We start from the raw sequence: 18,187 nt of genomic DNA, 5'->3' as shown, positions 1-18,187 counted from the left end.
TAACTATGACAACAGAATTGAACAATTTTAATGATAAGGTAGAGGAGGAAGAAGTGTGATCAGAATACTTTGTATGAAATTTTTTTTTCAATACAAAAATAAAGGAAATACAAAGAAAATGTTTAAGTACAGAATAAGTGGTCATTCACTAAAACATTAATAAATATACATAACATTTACTATTTTTTAAAACACTTGGCTCATTGATTTTATCAATATACAGTCATATATACTTATTTACTTCAAGAGCTAGAATTGTTTAACCTGTACTTGGTAGATAGAAGAATCCTTAAGTTTGTGACTTTTGCATGTTGCTACTCAAAATAAGAATATAGTAGGAGCTACAAGACAAAAAGCAAGAACTAGATATCTAGAACAAATGATGACAAGTAAAGGTGACAGTAATTTTCTTCTTCCAAATACAGTGAATGGCTAACTAACCTCTTGTTCACCAGGCCCTTATATTAGTAACTTTTCTGTTGCTGTGGTAAAACACCATGGCAAAGACAAGTTTTGGAAGGAAGGGTTAATTTGATTTTTATGATTCTGAAGGAATAAGAATTCAGTGTAGGGAATCAGCAGGAATAGTGGTTGGAGCATGTCTCAGAGAACTTATTAATTTTTTGGCAACAAATTAGAAATATTTATGTTTTTAAATAAATTATTTCAGTTGTGGCTGAATAAAGGTTTTCACTTGGAAAGCAGCTTGATTGGTATTGGCTGGTTGGTATGAGGATCTATAGGGGATGTGCTTTGGGTTACAGATCTGGGATTGATTAGAGATGTCTGCCATCCCCATGACAAAGGAGAGTGCAATATGGCATCCTGGATCTCTAACATGAGCCACACTAGTAGTTGTCATTTTCTGCTGGGCCATGCCCTGGCATAGCCTTGGCTGGCTGAGAACCTATATCTTAAATCTCAAGTCCAAGGCAGAGAACACACTGGGTATGTTTTAAAACTTCAGTGCTCACCTGCTTCCAGTGACATAATTTTTCCTTCAAGTCCACACCTCCTAAATTTACCAAAGGAGTTTTAAAGCTGGGCCTTGAGTGTTCAAACAGCTGAGTCTATGGGAAACATACTCATTCTCACCTCATGCTCTTTCTTCTTCAAGAAGCCATCTACATTTTAAAGATTATTCTCTGGAATTGATTTTTCTCCACTGATTCCCCCTCCCCATACTTGACAATTCATTCTCTTTATATATTGTTTCTCATTTTCTGCACAATGTTCAGATAACACTTTATAAGGATGTCCTGAACAATGAGGAAGTATGTGCATGAATTAAAGTGCACCATAATATAGGTAGCGATTTCAATGCCACTACACACATATAGGAAGAGGTAACAATATATTCCCAAGGTCCAGGAGAATTTCAATATAGGCTATTGTGAGTCAGAATCTACCACAGCCCATATAGAGCTTTCCACTTGGAGAACAAATGGGTATCGGTGTATGACATTTGTTTTGGGGAAGCCACCATTTAGTTTAAGCAGAATGATCTGTAAGTGGGAAGCAGACAGTAGATATATGGACAACCCACACCATGCTTCTCTGTAAATGAACCCTGATCTTTTCTCTGGGAAAATAAATCTTATCCACTTGTCTAATTTGTGGATAAAGTAATCTCTCATTGAATTATAAGAATAAGTTTTGGCCACACAGTGAGTCCATAACACAAAAGTAACCTATCTATGCTTTATTTTCTAAATAGCAATTTTGAATTCCAAAGAATTCAGCAAAGCTGAATTCCAAATTCCAAATTCAGCAAAGCTAATCATTTTTTCCCTTTGAAGGTTGTACTCCAGAAAGAAAATAAGAAAGCAAAAATATGTATGCTCACATAGTTCCTTCTAATGGACCAGCCAGGGAACCTAAACATATTATACTTACCTTCATGTATTGGGGAAATACCAAAGCTACAGAAGAATTTTCTCTCACCTGTTAGTATAAAACTATTAAAATGTAAACATATAACTGAACATGATTTTATTGGCTAAGACTTTCAATGAAATGAAATCTTAAGAATTCTACCCACAAGAAAGCTGATAAAGTTCAAATCTTTGAGAACTTTTTGTAATTGAAGTACATCATTGATTAAAACCACACGTCACCAAAAATTCTAGAATACTCTGTGCCCAACAATCTAGCAAATGGATTAAGAAGTAGTTGCTACTTTATAAAATTAAGATTATCTGTACAGGAAATGGCCAACATTTTGGAATGTATTTAAAGCTAGTATAAGGGACAGACAGTACCTATACGTTCAATTATTTGACATATTGGGATCCATTACACCTAAAATGTGATGAATAAAAGACACTATCCTAAATCTCTACAACTGCTTGCACTGGTAACTTTTTTCAACTATAATTACATTCTAAAGAACGTGTTCACAAATGCCCAAGGCATTAGTGGAAATAAAAACTCCCAATTTAAGGTTAAATCATGTTATAATAACTTTGAAATGTATGTGTGTGTTTGATTTTTTCCCATTTAATTTTCCTTATATTAAACTAATTACATATAAATCTTTGTCAACTTGTAGCTACAGTTCATCCATTGATAGAAGGGGCCATTCCTTTCTTCTCAACAGATGCTAAGAAGTACTTTCTAAGAACTTATAGGAATGACCTTCCTTGCCAAAAAATGGAAGATTATAAAAATGGGCAAGTCCCCCTTTCTACAATCCTGACCCCAATTCCAAGAGAAGCATTGTACTTCGTAAGGTAAAGACAGCTATAAAGCAAGAAGACCACAACCCACTACTCAGATAAGATGTAGCTGTTTGAAACAAACATAATTTAATCCTAGTACTAACAAAAAGTTAAAATTCCAAATTATTTCTGTCTCATCAAAAACTTTTACTGTACAAAATAAAGTATGTGTGTAGTCTGGCTACAGTGGATCATCTGATTATGAAAAGCTTGTTCCCCTGTGGTCTTTAATAAAGAAAAGCAATGATTCATTGAACATTATCTTTTTTCTACCTGCCTGGTATATGACCTTTGGTCTTCATTAATGTGAAAATGAATCGAATTTATCTCTGTGTATTTACAAATGCACTCGGGGCCAATGAAATGGCATATGGCATAATTAAATCATGTGTTCTATCATAATTATTATTAGCTAAACACACTCATGCTTGTGGAAATTGACACACGTCCATCTTGTCTGGAATACCTCTGGGTTAAGATGTTTCTCTGATCTTTGTTTTGGGTTTAATTGCATTGAGATTTTTAACAGCCTAGACAGAAGGGATTTCTACAGTTCTAGAAATAGAATCTTTGTCCCTGCAGTTGATTTTCAAAGATAACTACAATGGGATTCAAAATTATGGGGCAAGTTAAAAGCATGTTTATTTTTTTCTCTTTTATCAGCAAAGGGGTATACGTTGAAAGACTAGTAGATTCATCTTTGCCTTACTAATAAGCCTTGCATCTTTCTACCAATAAAGCTGGGAGCACTTAAAAAGATTTATTCTACTTTTAATGATGTGTAACTCTCTTTCCCTCTGTGTGTGTGTGCATGTGTGAATGTGTGTGTGTGTGTGTGTGTGTGTGTGTGTGTGTGTGTGTGTGAGTGTATAAGCATGTTCAGATATGACTGCAGATTCCTGTGGAATTTACAAGAAGTTGCTGGATATCCTGGAGCTGGAGTTACATGTGCTTCTAAGCCACCAGATATGGATGCTGAGAACCCATACTTTGGTCTTCTGTAAAAGCAATAGGGAACTTATGAGCTATCTTTCCAGCCCTAATAAATTTTTGTATATTTTTAAATTATTTCTTTTATTAATATAAATAATTATTTCTTCCCTCCTCACTTCATCAAAGCTTCATGTGCCCATATACCCCTCCTTCCTCTTTTTCAAATCCATGGCTTCTTTTCTTATTAATTACACACAAACACACACATACACACACACACACATATGTATACATATATATGTAATATTATATAATATATAATATTCAGTCTATATAACATCTCTTGTATGTATGTTGTGCTGCTGATCAATTGGGATTGGTGAGCCATTTAGTGTGGTTTTCAATGGGGAAGACTATTTCTCACTCTCTCAACATTCTATCTTACACTGCTTTTATAACCAAGTATTGCCCAACATTAAAGGCATAATATAAGCCAAGCAACATGTGTGCATAGCAATCACTCTGGAACAGTAGTGAATCAGGGTCTCAAATAGAATTGTGTCTTCATAAAAGCACTATGAGTCAATAAAAAAGGATGTAACAGACAGAAGACAAAGGAATCAAATTCATGTCCTCAGTCTTAGAGTAGAGATGACACTGTGCCAGTCAGTAGGAAGAGTGTCAGAGTTTTGGTCTGTGAAACAAACAGAGTGAGTAACTTTTAATTACAAGCAATACAATAGAAGATATGGTCTCATAAACTAAAGTGTGTCAAAGATGGGAAATATTGATATGGCTATTTGTCATTGGTTCAGAGCATTGCCCAAAGAGTAGGGCAAGCTATTTCTAATTATGCCAGGACAAACTGAGGATGTGTAATATGTGACTTTCATTCAAGCTCTCCATGGAAACAATAATTAAGATGGGTATGTCTTCTAGAGACCAGCCTGTCAGTGGATGGACTCACTGATTCTCATATGAACCAGTGTTTCTTGAAATCCTAAAACCATTCATTTGGCTGATGATTATGATAATGTGCCCATCATAAGACTCTATTTTATTTTTCTAATGATATATCTCTGTTTCACTTACTTAATGCTAACATTCTTAGAGCTTGTTCAATAGCATTCAAGTATAGTGATGGCTAAACCTTTAAATCATCAGAACTTAGGATCTCAAACATTTCCATGGTTAGTCTAATTAACACAGAATGGTGAGATTACTACTCTGTAGAAGGAAGGGTTGTAGAAGATCCCCCAAAAATGCTAGTGTTTCCTTTAGTCCTATTTAAGACTTGCATTTTTGCTTTATCATCCTTATATAAAATCCATTTAAAAATATAAACATAATGAAAGGAAAATTTCTTGGTATTCTCACATACATACCCTAGTTTCCTTGTAGAAGTCACATGTCATTGATTGTCATTACTCTGGTCCAACTAAATAAAACATTATTATTAACTGTGTGGCAACATCCATTAGGATATATATTAAAAGGCTGCAACTACTCATCTCACATCAGGGCGATAAATGGTACCTTGTGCTGAGTGGGCAATGCATCACTAAGAACATGGATGTGAAAACAGAGAGACACCAGCAGTGTTCATTCTGAAGGTATTGGAGTGTGGCCACAAAGTAAATGGTATTCAGTAAATGACAACCGTCGTGGTTTGCTGAAGCTACTGTTAAAAAATGACTACAAATTTGGAGGTTTAAAACAACACAATTGAATTTTGTTATAGTTTTGGACTTTCAGTGTCTGAAATGAGGCATCGCTGGCTAACATTAAGACATCAGAATATCTTTCTGGACACTGTCAGGAAAAAAAAATCTGTCATTTTCCTTTTCCCAATTCAAAAGCCTACTAATGCATAGTTCCGTCATTCTTCCACCATATTAAGCCAACAATGGCAAGGTGAGTCCCATCAGAGGCTATCACCCTGACTCATTGCTGTCCTCTCCATTTAAGTAATTTGCAATCAAGACAAGTCCACTCAGGGATTTCAGAATAATTCTCTTATTTTGCAGGCCATAATGTGGAAGACTTCAACCCAATTTGTCTTTATTTGATAATGTAAGTCCCTTCTGAGGGATATGATATGGACATTCCTGGAAGCTATTCTCTCTACAGAGAAGGTAATACCACAATTAAGAAATGAATTCCTAAGCCAGGCAGGTGGAGCAGGCCTGCAAGCTTAGCACTTGGAAGATAAAAGCTGTAGAATTAGGAGTTCAAGGCCAATACATACTAACCTGAGCTAAGTGAAACACGTTGTCCAAAAATAAAAGAACTGACTTTCTCAACTACAAAAATAATCTAATTTTTACTAAAACAAAACCCTTTATTTGATATTTATTCCTAACGAACTTATTAGTCATTTTTTAAGTTACGTATAATGACACAAAAATATTAACTGTTCTCTAAAATAATTAGACTGGGTCTTTTAACAGCTTTAGGCTACAGGATTATGTTCTGGACTTCTGTGGAGTCATATCAGTTACACATTTTCTAACATAGTCTCTGCCTGAGAAGCTGTAACAGAATCTGTGAGCCAAACTCTCTGAATCTGAAAATGAGCTTTCGTGTTCACCCCACCATCACCTCCCATCCCCACCCCCACCCCCACACAACGCTTTGGAAGCAAGATTACAGTCTGAGAAACATTGATACAAGTCCCTTACTTAATGTAAATATTTGCATTAGCTGTCAATATGCTACTGTGTTTATTTCACGGCTTGAAAGGCCCTTATTAGTGTTTAGGTGAAAGAAATTAACAGCTTTCATGATCATACTTTTATTTATACAACAATGAATCAACATTTATACTTCAAATCACTGGTAGAATTTTAATCTGTGAAGCCAGAAGCTTTACATTCCGAGTTCCATCTAGAATCTGCCTATATTTGGAAATGAAATTTCAGACACAACATACAGCTGAATTACATGTCTCCTTTTATCTCTGAGCAGGGTGTGATAATTGAATTTGAACGTTTCCTAAAATATTTCATAATGGTTAGTTATGAGTGAATTTAGGCAATATATTCAAACAGTGATTTTGTGATTGCCTTCCAAGGCCAAGATTAACACCAAAACTAACAACTCATCTCTCTCCCTGACTCCTCCTCTCTTTTCTCAGTTAAATTGTTATGATTTTAAAAAGATTTTTTAAAATTTATGTATATGGGCAGTGGGTCCAAGATCTAATACTAATGCCCAAACTGACTTAGTGGAGCACATTATGCATTGAGAGATACCTTGCTCAGCCTAGACACAGGGGTGTGGAGGTGCAGAGGTGCCTTGGTTCTGCCTCAATGAGATGATGGGACAGACTTAGTAGACTTTCTAGGGAGGACTTACCCTCTCCTTGGAGAAGATGGAAGAAGGGAGGGGAGTGGAGGGATTAGTAGGAGAGGAGAGAGGAGGAACTGGGATTGGAATGTCAAAAATAAATTAATTTTAAAATTGTGTGAGAGACAATCACCTTCATGTAGGTACCTATGGACACAGAATCCATTGGTTCTGGAATCACAGGCCCTAGTGAGCTGCCCAACATGGTTAGTGGAACTGCACTCAGGTCCTTTGGAGGTGCAGTAAGTACATTTAACAGCATTAGACTCTCTTTCACTACTTGGCTTCAAACAAATCAAATTGAGAGGAAATAACACTTATCTTCAAGTATTTAGTGGATCATAAAAGAAAGATGAATAAGTGGTATAAAGGGAAGCTCTCAGGGGTCAGCCTGATATTTATGCAATCATATTATAGAGAAAGGATTTCATTTGCCTTATGAAATATTTCCAGCCTTCTAGGAGAAATGCCCAAACATCCAATGAAGAAACCTGAAAGCCAGAATGTTATCCTTGTCCCACCTCCTTTCAGCCATCCAAATTTAGGCAGAGAAACCAGTTCTGGTGTGCACTGCACAGGGGTGTACATTCTGTATGGATGGTTAACATCAATGGATAGCATTTATTGAGTAGTTCTGGGGTATACTACACATCACTGGCAGCTTTTACGCAATCTTAGTGACTAACAACAGCTCCTTCATTTGATGCTACTGTTATTTTCAGGGCTGGTTTAGAGAAATTAATGTCGGTAATATCTCAAATTGTTCTAAATAATGGATGGAGAATTTTAATTTGAATCCAAACTTATTAGATTATAGAGTTGTAAATAAATTTGGCCTCTGATCTCAACATCAAAATAGGTTTGTAACATTATGTGTGAAGTGCCATATTTATACAGCTTTTTAAAAAAAATGAATATTTACAAGTGGCTGCTTCAAGTTTAGTGCTTATCTATAGGAATTATATAAAAGTATGTGTGCATATTACCTGTGTGTGTGCGTGTGTGTGTATAGCATGTTTATGTGTTATCTTTGTGTGTAGTGTGATTATATGTTATGTGTATATGTGATATATGTAAATCTGCCATGTATAGGTTTGTATAGTATAGTATGTGTTGTGTGTTTATGGTATATGGTGTATGTGGTATGTGTGTGGTGTGTGGTGTGTGTGTGTGTGTGTGTGTGTATGAATGTATTGTACTTAAGGTATAGTATTATATGTGGGGGGGTTGTGTGCTTGTGTGTATGGTGTATTATGTGCATGTATTTATTGTGTTGTATGTATATATTTGTCAAAGGAGAGAAGACAAGAAGTTAACTACCTACTTCATTCATTGACAGGATTAAACAAATTAATATAAGGCAAGTTAACTAAACTTTGTTTAGGAGAAAGTCATGATGTGGTTGCTAAATAAATGTGCAAATGAATGGACATTGCATTCTTATAAACATATTTTTAACAGTTTTGAAACAAAGAAACATAATATTTGATCCAATACTTTTATCTAATATTTCTAAAATGGTGCCAAATTAGTACCTGAGTAAAAATGAGTAATGGAGGTTATATGAGACTGAAAATGGATTTAGCCAGCGGCTCCAATCTGCTCTAAAGTGGTCCACCTGTTACTTTAAATTACAATCTCAGTAATGGTTTCCGTAAAGAATACATCATCTGCTAGGTCTTATTACCCACACATGGTTTTAAAAGGCAGAGCAATAATTTCCAGCCTCTAAATTACTCTTACAGGTAGTGATGGCAGTTTGCCAAGTCTAATTCATTGGAGCTTAAGAAAAACGTCTTCTCCAGCTACAGCAAAATAAATTTCTATATAAAAATACTGGGTTCATGTTCCCCCTTGCATGTTTTCCATACCAATATATATATTGAAAGATCAAGTACATAAAGGCTTTGGGCTTTTGTCATTCACTGTAGACAGGGACAGATGGAGTGCTTACTGCTCTGTGCCACCTGGTGATTATGATTGGTTCTTCTACCCCCAAGCCTGCCTCACTTTGTCCTCCTAATCCCCCCTCCCATTACTCAAAATGTAGGGCCACCATAAGCTGGCTCCTATTTGAATTGTAGCTTCATTAATTATTTCTTTTTTCAAGTTGCTCTTATTAGGGACCACATCGGTTTAATTATTGCTAACTATTCTGTCCCTTTACATGATCATGGTATCCATGTTTTGCTTTTTTTTATTTAATTTTATATAACAAAGTCCAATTAAATGAAAACAAACATTTATACACAATATTTGGGAATTTGGGCGTCGTTCTTTCCTTTTTGAAGTGCTCCTTTCCCCAACTCTAATTACTATCTTCTCACATGCCCCACAGATATTCTCATAAAGAACATGGAAGTTTGGTCACATATGGAAAATTCCTGAACATAACACATGGTTGAAGAAAAGACCAGTGAAAGGCATGATTAAACTAAGATACTTTTCTACTGACCCTCAATCCGGGAGATTTTTAGATACATTGCAGATCCTGAGAGATGACAAAAAGTAGCAGGTATGTGCATTTAGAGGCTTAACAAACCCAAGATTAAGCTATTGGGGACTCGGGATACAGTATACCTGGTAAAATACTTGTGGTTTGCCCTGTAAGTTAAATGACCTGAGTTTACTCCCTGACCTATATGTAATATAATGTAAATTATATAAATTTAATGATCTTACAATATTACTTATATTACTTATATCAACAAACAGTTTTATATCTGGACAATATGGTTCACAGTAATAATTTTAGTACCTCTAGCACCCAGAAGACAATTGCTACACACTGTTTCAAAAGAAAAAGTGTCAGTTATTAAATGATGTGTGATATCTACAATAATTTGATTTCTTCGTGTTTACTCAGCTTATTAGATTGACAGTGTGTAGAACACATGATTTCAGTACTGTCTCCTAATGTCCTTGAGCAATGTACTTCTACTGTATCAGGAAAGTTAGGTTCCAGGCTAACTGACTGCCAGAGAATAAACATCAAATATTTCACTGTAGTTATTTTACATTTCTCTTGAGCTTTAACCATTTCTGATTTTATTATTTCATGACCAGGAGAATATCTGTTATTTGGTAGGTACATATATAAGTATGCACTTCTGTACTCCTTAAATTTTTGCACATATATATTTCTCATTTTTATTAGTCAAGAATTTTGCACAATAAATTTCAATCATATTTGCTACCCTCTTCTAACTCTTTCCCTACCCACTCAACTTTGTGGGCTGTTTCTCTTTCTCCTTTTTTTTTGTTCAATCCTAAATTGGTCATCTAGATCACATCCCATCCTCCCAAGGTTCAGGGATTTTTTCTGTAAGAGGGGGTGCAAAGTTTATAAGAACCACAAGTGGTAAATGACTTTAGGAAAACATTTTCCAGACACAGCAGGGCAGTTACAAAAATGAATTCACAGTAGTTGAGATATGGGCATGACTTATGCAAGTTCAAGCCGCACAAAATCCTAGCACAGAGAGGTAAGATGTGTACAAGTGTCACCCCCAGTAAAGGAGTTATGGGGATTTGATAATAGTTAGAAGAAGAAAAGTTGGTTTTCATTAAGAGCAAACGTTGGTCATGTCCTAGTGAAAGGTCACACATCCAAGAGCATATGGGCAGAACCATCCCTCCTTGATGAGTTTAAAAAGCATATTTTTAAATTAACTAATTTAAATGAATAAATGTAAATTAATTAAATTAAATTAATAAAAACCATATTATTAAATTAAAAATGTATTTGACCTGTTATGCTAAATTCCAATTGATGCCATGGGGTACTATAGCAAAGACATTTTCACTGGCTAAAGAAGTTCACCACATAGTTTGTATAGAAAGTCCTTGCAATAAAATCAATTGTATCCATTTACTCATCAGAGTGGGTGTAGATTTGAGTATACGCCAACCAGGAGGGTAATGAACAAAAACCAAAGCTCACAGTTTGCAAACTGACTTGAAAATTAACAGCCTAAACTTAGAGTTCATCACTGAATCCCCACTGGCTAATACTGACTCTGGAGCATGACGAAACCAATGTTTTGTCTCCACTCACTGATTCTAAGGAGTAAGGATAACTTGAAGCTTAGAAATTGCAGCTAAAATTGTGGGTTCTTTGGAATCTGAAGGAATCTACCACTACTATGGTCATTTAGGCCAGAATGTGTGTATGCATCCATAGGAGGCAGAGCACACATTAACTATGCTCTACAAATCAATCATTTTGAGACATTGTGATCCATAGCTTCACTATAAGAAGTTTGTTTTAGAACTAACTGCTTTGCATATCTTTTTATACTATCATGCAGAGAATGAACACATTGATTCAAATGTTCCTTCAAAAGGAAACAATCTGAGGTTGGAAAGATGGCTCAGTGCTTAAGAGAACTTATTGCAACTGCAGAGATTCCAGGTTTGGGTTCCAGCACACACGTGAGAGCTTACAACAGTCTGTAACACCTTTCTAAGGGATCCAGTACCTTCTTCTGGTCTCCACGGGCACTAAATGCATGTGGTACTTACATATATGTATACAAAACACACACACACACACACACACACACACACACAGACACACCCTTAAAGATACCTTCTTAAGAAGCAGGCATACTTCCCTACCCACTCTCATTTTTAGGTTTAAATGATCTCCCTATGTTCCTATAATCCCTTAATTATTCTCAATCCCTTTCATCCCAATTATCTATTGTCATCATTTGTGACTACCACTGAATGGTACTTGTCCTCAAATGCAGTGGGTAGTATGTTATTGGTTTTGCATAGCCCCAAGCCCTCTTCACTTGACCCCCTCTCTGCACTTCTTCCTATAGGCTTGCTTCCTTGCTTTGCATCTTACCATGCTGGACCTCCCATAGCAGCCCTGGCTGTGAGCAGAACCTTGCCAGCAAAGTTGGCCAGGCCTCTTTTTGGTGGTGATGAACCAGGAAAGCTTCTCACATTTCTTTCTTCTTTTTTTTTTTAACCATCACAATTCTGTTCCTAAATTCCACTTCAAATGAACTCCAAACCAGCATTGTTTTTACAAGAAAGGTCAGACCCAAGACCACCAAGAACATGCACGGATTTTGTGTTTGAACAGCTGCTTGGGACTGCTCTCACTGCTGTTGGAATCTTCTGCTATAATCTTTTGGTCAGAGAGCTGTAAGTTCAAATTGCTTATATTGAATTAAGCATAAATGATGCAGTGGGCCATAGAAGCCATTGATTTTACCATTCCCCAGTCATTTCTATGTTCTTTGTGCTTCAGTGCTCTGAGTACCACAGATTTATTATATTTGATCTTTCAACCTCTTTTATCTTCCCATTTTGTTAGATTGCTTTATGTAGTCCTTACAGATTTAAAGAATTGGCAACAGATTTGAGGTTTTAACCATCAGTTTTGGAATTTAATTACTTTACTCTAATTTATATTTCCTGTCGACTCCTGCATTTGGTTGGTTTGTAAGAAACTCCTTGGTTCATAGGTGATTCATATTGCCTTAATCCAGAACTCTCTATATCTATACATTACTCTCAAGTGACATGGTGTTTTAAGATAAATTAATCAGATACAATATTTGAGTTATTAATAGAAATTAAACAGGTATAGAAAATGCAGTCAAATAAAGAAAAATACATTTCACACAAAACAGCCTGAAGGAAATTAAAGTGTCTGTCACTAGAATCAAAGGTCACTGGGGTCTAGCACTTAGGGATCAGAAAACATCTCAGAAAATACCAATTGTACAGATGACTTTTAAGGTGACCAGCATGTGGGTTAAGTTGTCTTATTATCTTGTTGAACTATTCATAGAACATCCTCTAAATTCTTCTGGAGTGTGGTGAGAGATTAACAGTCTGGTAAGGAGCTACCATGAGGTAACTTCCCATTGATCTTGCTCTCCCCATTCTGCTTTAGGCTATAGATACACAATCCCCTGCAGATCTATGAAATAGCTTTCCTATGGTTTAGTGTTTGTTGACTTCTCAGGGTAAGAGGTGTGCACTGACATTCCATTGGCCTCCTTGGTAGGCATAACTTGTTGAATTAGGGACACTGACAATGAACATCATCCCGATGTTGCTATTATTGTTTGTGTAAGTGACAAATTTTCTGAATCCATTTGTCTTGTTGGTCTCCTTAATAGCTGAAGGTGGTAGCTGCAGTGCTGACCCTGTAGCCTGTTAATTACCCTGTACTGTACATAGACTATTTACCACCCACTAGGGAAAATTCAATTTCTTTGAAGTATATGACATTTTGGGTACATTAACAGTACACAACTGCATTTCACAATAAATTGAAAGCTTTAGAATTAAAACTCCTTATTTGGGGGCACTACAATAAGGGTCTTTCCCTTTTCTCATACAGTTAATGTTAGTAATCCTACTCTGTGATTCTGTTTAAATTAGCTGACATGACTATTTTAGATTTTGTTTATGTATATGTGTATCTTGCATTCATGAGAAAGTGTGTGTGTGTGTGTGAGTGTGTGTGTGTGTTTGTGTGTTATGTGCATGGTTGGTACTTGTAGAGGTCAGAAGAGGACATTGAATTCCATAAAACTGAAGTGAAGGATGGCTGAGAGACACCATGAGGTACCTGTGCAAGATAAGCCCATGCTCTCTCAAGTACTGAGCCATCTTTCTAGACATTTTATGTACATATTTAACTTAATCATAAAGTGGTTGATTTTTTTCAAAAATATTTATTTTGATTCTCTAGATTCAACAAAGTAAAAGTGATACAGTGGATGAATGGATGGATGGATAAAAACTTGTAACTGTAAGTACTTGTGTATTTTTCAATTTCCATTTGTTTTTTAAGTCATTTAATTACTAACTCATGCCAGAAACATCATGAAGCTTGTGCAAATTTTATATATAAGTAAATTCAAATGCTGAAATATGTAAATCAAGGTAGAGATGAAGATCATTAAAAATGGGTAAATCAATAAAATATTTTATCAATAACTAGGAGGGGAAATTATCTGTATTTTGTATTTTCTTCTTAACATGCTAAATTTAATGAATCACATGACTTTGTGATTCATTAAAACAATATTTTTTGTTTATGTTGTGGCAGTCTGGTTAAGGTGACAGCTTGACAACTAGTGAAAACTGAAGATGACATTCTCTACTTAGAATCATTGTCCCTTGACATTATAAGCAATCTAAGCTTGATTTTAATGTCTTCTACAGCAAAAGCTATTCTTGTACTTCTAAAATATGTTTTTTTTTACTCCAAACACAATATTTTCTGAGGATTAGCTGTATAAATGTAAAGTGGTAACAAGAGTATATAGGGATGATTTTATTCTCCACTTCGTCTCTTTCATTGTCTTGAGGGAAGGGCAGATGCCTGGTCCAAGGTCTCAGCCCTTCTTTCTTTTGGTTTCTGAAGTGGGTTTACAGTGCTCAGTCACATAAAACAAGAAGTGTCTTCTCTAATCTTACATCACATTGTTTTCCCCAAAGTAAGCTAAAGAGCACTTGCATTTCTTAAGCCAGTATTGTTTTTGCATGATCCTGTGACCAGGCCAACAAGTAGTGAAAAAAGGAGATACTGTTCAAATCACTCCCAGAAACACTACAACTTTTACCATCATAGAACAAATATGTGAATTCTCCAAATAAAGAATGACAGCTTTCAGAGAGTGTTCTGTAGGTAAATTGCTTTTAACTTTTTGAGAATTTTTGTATTATTTGTGCATATGCAAACTCTATTAACTCACTAATTTCAGGAATAAATAGGCTCCTATGCAAATCCCTAAGAGAAGATATTTTAACAAAGTTTTAATCTAGCAAAATTTTGTAACCCTACTTGAAAATGATCATATGAAAGAAACTTTTAATAAGACAAAACACAGACTTTGCAGTGAGCATAACTACTAGCACCCATGATATAACTTGTGTTCATTCCAAGAATATTGATATTAAAAAATCATGGAATATACTGAGTTTCTACAGAGATGTTAAGGCTATAATGAATAGAGGAAATTAATCTCTTTAATCATCAGAGACTTGACAATATTACTCCTACTAGTTGGCCATCAGTTAAATGTATTTTGTTTCAGCCTTTAAAATTATCACCAAAACTGAACAAAACAGATGATAGTTAGTATGAACTTAACTCATTCACTATGAAAGTCCCTATTGGAATTATCTGTATTTACCTGAAGCTGTGAGAACTTAGCTTGATAGGCAACACAACACAATGCCTAAAACTTCATGCTGCCACAAGTAGCTAGGAATTTTTATCTACAAAGAAATTTAATCATTAACTTTTATCTGAAGCCATTTCCTGTTGATTTCAAACATAACAGAGTATCTCACAAAGTTCAATATTCCAAACAGAAAAGAGTAACTGATAGAAACAGAATGAATACAGCAATATTGTTGGGAAGATGGTTGGCCAACAAGGACTAATTTTTGGAAATACCAAAAATACAGAACAAAAAGTCATCTAGGGACATTTACTGCACAACTTCCCCAAGTATCAAATATAAAGATAGGCAACATGAGTAGTAATTATGGTACATTTTCCAACTGTAAAATGTCAACAAGCTTTTATAAACATAGACAAACCCCAAAGGACTGGAATTCCACAGAACACATGTGGAAAATGCCACTTATTTTTGTTAAAACCAACAAAGTAAACCTATGAAAACTCAGGGGATGTTTCTATGAGTGAGATACTGCAGTAATGATCTTAGCTTTATACTCTTCATGAGCCAGATTATTAGTAACTTTACCTGCTGCCCCATCTCCTGCTTTGAGTCTTCTGTCCAGACACCCAATTCTTTTACAGTATAAGCTTAGCCATTTCCCTCCTCAGTTCTTATTCCTTGCATATTCTCTTTTGGCTTCATGATGTTTTCAAATTTGACTACTGTTTGTGCAATCAGCTCAATATTTATAACCCTCCACTTCATTCAAACCTACACTTTCATTTAGTACCCTATGTGTCTGGGATACTTAGACCTATTTCACTTTATTTTTTTTCTATTGACTTTTATTGTTTCTATTGACTTCTGGTCCCTGGCTTGTCTTCTCAACATTAACTGTAATGCTTTGTCAGTTGTTCTGCTATTTATGTTATTATCTACCTTTAATAAACTATTACCTTTTATGAATTTTATCCAATCCTTAGACCCACCCCCCTCAAATCTCCTGGCATATAATCAGTTATGATCAAGTCTGGCTAATTGCCCATACCTCATTTATTTTCTACTTTTTACTTTAGACTTAGCTTAGTTTTAGGACCTTGGCTTCTTGCTTGTGCTACCAATTAATTATGCTTTATAATACTTTTGCAAAAACTGTACATGTGACTTTTTTATACCTTTGACTAACTCAGATGTATTCATTATTCTTCAGTCTACTAACAGTAAATGGGCCATTTAAATTTTTGGTTTTTCTTTATAAAAGTAATCTATATTGAAAATGCTATAGCTACTTTTAAAAGTATTAATTATGATAAAAGTCAATTGGGGAGCTGAAAAGATTGTTCAGTGGTTAAGAACACTTGCTGTCAATTATGAGGAAAAGAGCTCAGATCTCAGAAAACATATAATATGACCAATGTCCCAAAAATACCTTTAACTTTTCCTCTGAGGGATCTGATGCCCTTGACTCACTTCTGCACACCCACAGACATGTGTGCATGCATACACTCACAGAGAAACATTTACTCATATCCACATATAATTTTTTTTAAAGAAGTCATTGTTGACCAGTGCCATCATTAGGATGTAGCACCAAGAAAGCTAACTGTAGCAATTGTAGAACAACATGTCTGGTCTTAAAGAAGAATGGAACAGTTTCTGTAGAAATTGTCCTTCACCTGCAAAGACAGCCACTCAATTTGGCTCAGCACCAGAGTGGCATGCTAACTAACACCTTTCCCAGAACAACACTGACTCAAGCCCACTCAAACAAATTAATGTTGTTCTTTTAAGTAACTCATTTGGCAAAAACAAGCCATTTGGATGCCAATTTAAAGAGACAGAAGTAGGGCATGAGCAAAGGAGACATTTGGGGGAAGTATCTTACTTTATGTCAAACCGCAGCGTCATTTACTCATAGGTTTCCTCTAAATATCTCAGCACAGATACCTGATAAAGTGGAACACACATACATTCCAAACACAGATACTACAAGGGTAAAAAAAATCCTAACACAAAAACATCCAGAGAATTTTGTTCAGAAAGACCCAATGAAAACCAGATACATTCTGGCTTCCAGTGCATAGGTAACCCATTTAAGATTTAGATAGGTTAAGAATATGGTCCAAGATCAATTATCTGGCTAGTAGCAGAATAGGTGTCTGAAACAAAACTATCAGACTCCAGAATTCATGTAGTATGCATCTAACTGAAACTGTACCCTCTGGTATACATTGAGGGACCAACCAATATCCTTCTGAGGTCCAGTCTCATTAATGAATAGACTTGATTTATTCCTTGGAAGGTATCTACTCAATCACTATACAAGTTTAACACTCGAAAAGATGCAGATGGAACACAAGCATGGGCAAGTATAGGAGTTTTCTACTGTACAATGATTCACTCACCTGTAAAGCTTGCTACTTCTCAACATGAAGCTATAAAAGAATGGATTCACCTTGGGCACAGGAGTTTGGAGTTTAACTTCTGAGACCCAAATATTCTTATTGCCATAGAGTATAAACAATAATATAGCTACATTGGGAAGAGCTGGCAGCTAGAATTTAACACAGACCTACTGCTCACTATGCTGAAGTGAACTTATAGAGGTCATCACTGACCACCAACATTTCTTGACAATAGCCTTCAAATCTCAGACCCTTGCATCTCCATGATAAGCAGCCAGACTTTGATTGACATCACTAAAATCTCCCATCAACAAGAAAGTCAAGTCATTCAAGGAGAGAAGTTCTGAGAATTCTGAACACATCTTGCTTATACCCACTAGGAAAACCAAATATTTTGGTAGACTTGTGTTGGGTAAGTTCAGTCTTGCATGATGTATAATCCAGATATCCCACCTACTGCCTCAGATGTAATAATGCCTCACCTACATAGAGCCATCTTTACCCCATTTTCAAACTTTTGTCATACCACAGGTCTGAGACTTTGGTTACATTCTTTAATGTAGACAACTCTTTTTCTAAAGTCACATTTCTCCTTCTCCCAAGTCACTCTACC

General features: G+C 35.6%; 1 protein-coding gene across 3 annotated transcripts in view; it reads right to left on the bottom strand.

The window, feature by feature from the left end:
• Nyap2 (neuronal tyrosine-phosphorylated phosphoinositide-3-kinase adaptor 2) overlaps positions 1-18,187 on the bottom strand; it is a 227,562-nt gene that overhangs the window by 172,220 nt on the left and 37,155 nt on the right. The window lies entirely within an intron of this gene.

The sequence above is a fragment of the Phodopus roborovskii genome, unplaced genomic scaffold (genome assembly GCF_943737965.1).
Source record: "Phodopus roborovskii unplaced genomic scaffold, PHOROB, whole genome shotgun sequence".
Taxonomy (NCBI): domain Eukaryota; kingdom Metazoa; phylum Chordata; class Mammalia; order Rodentia; family Cricetidae; genus Phodopus; species Phodopus roborovskii.
The sequence above is the reverse complement of the archived record's forward strand: the minus strand, read 5'-3'. Positions and strand labels throughout refer to the sequence as shown.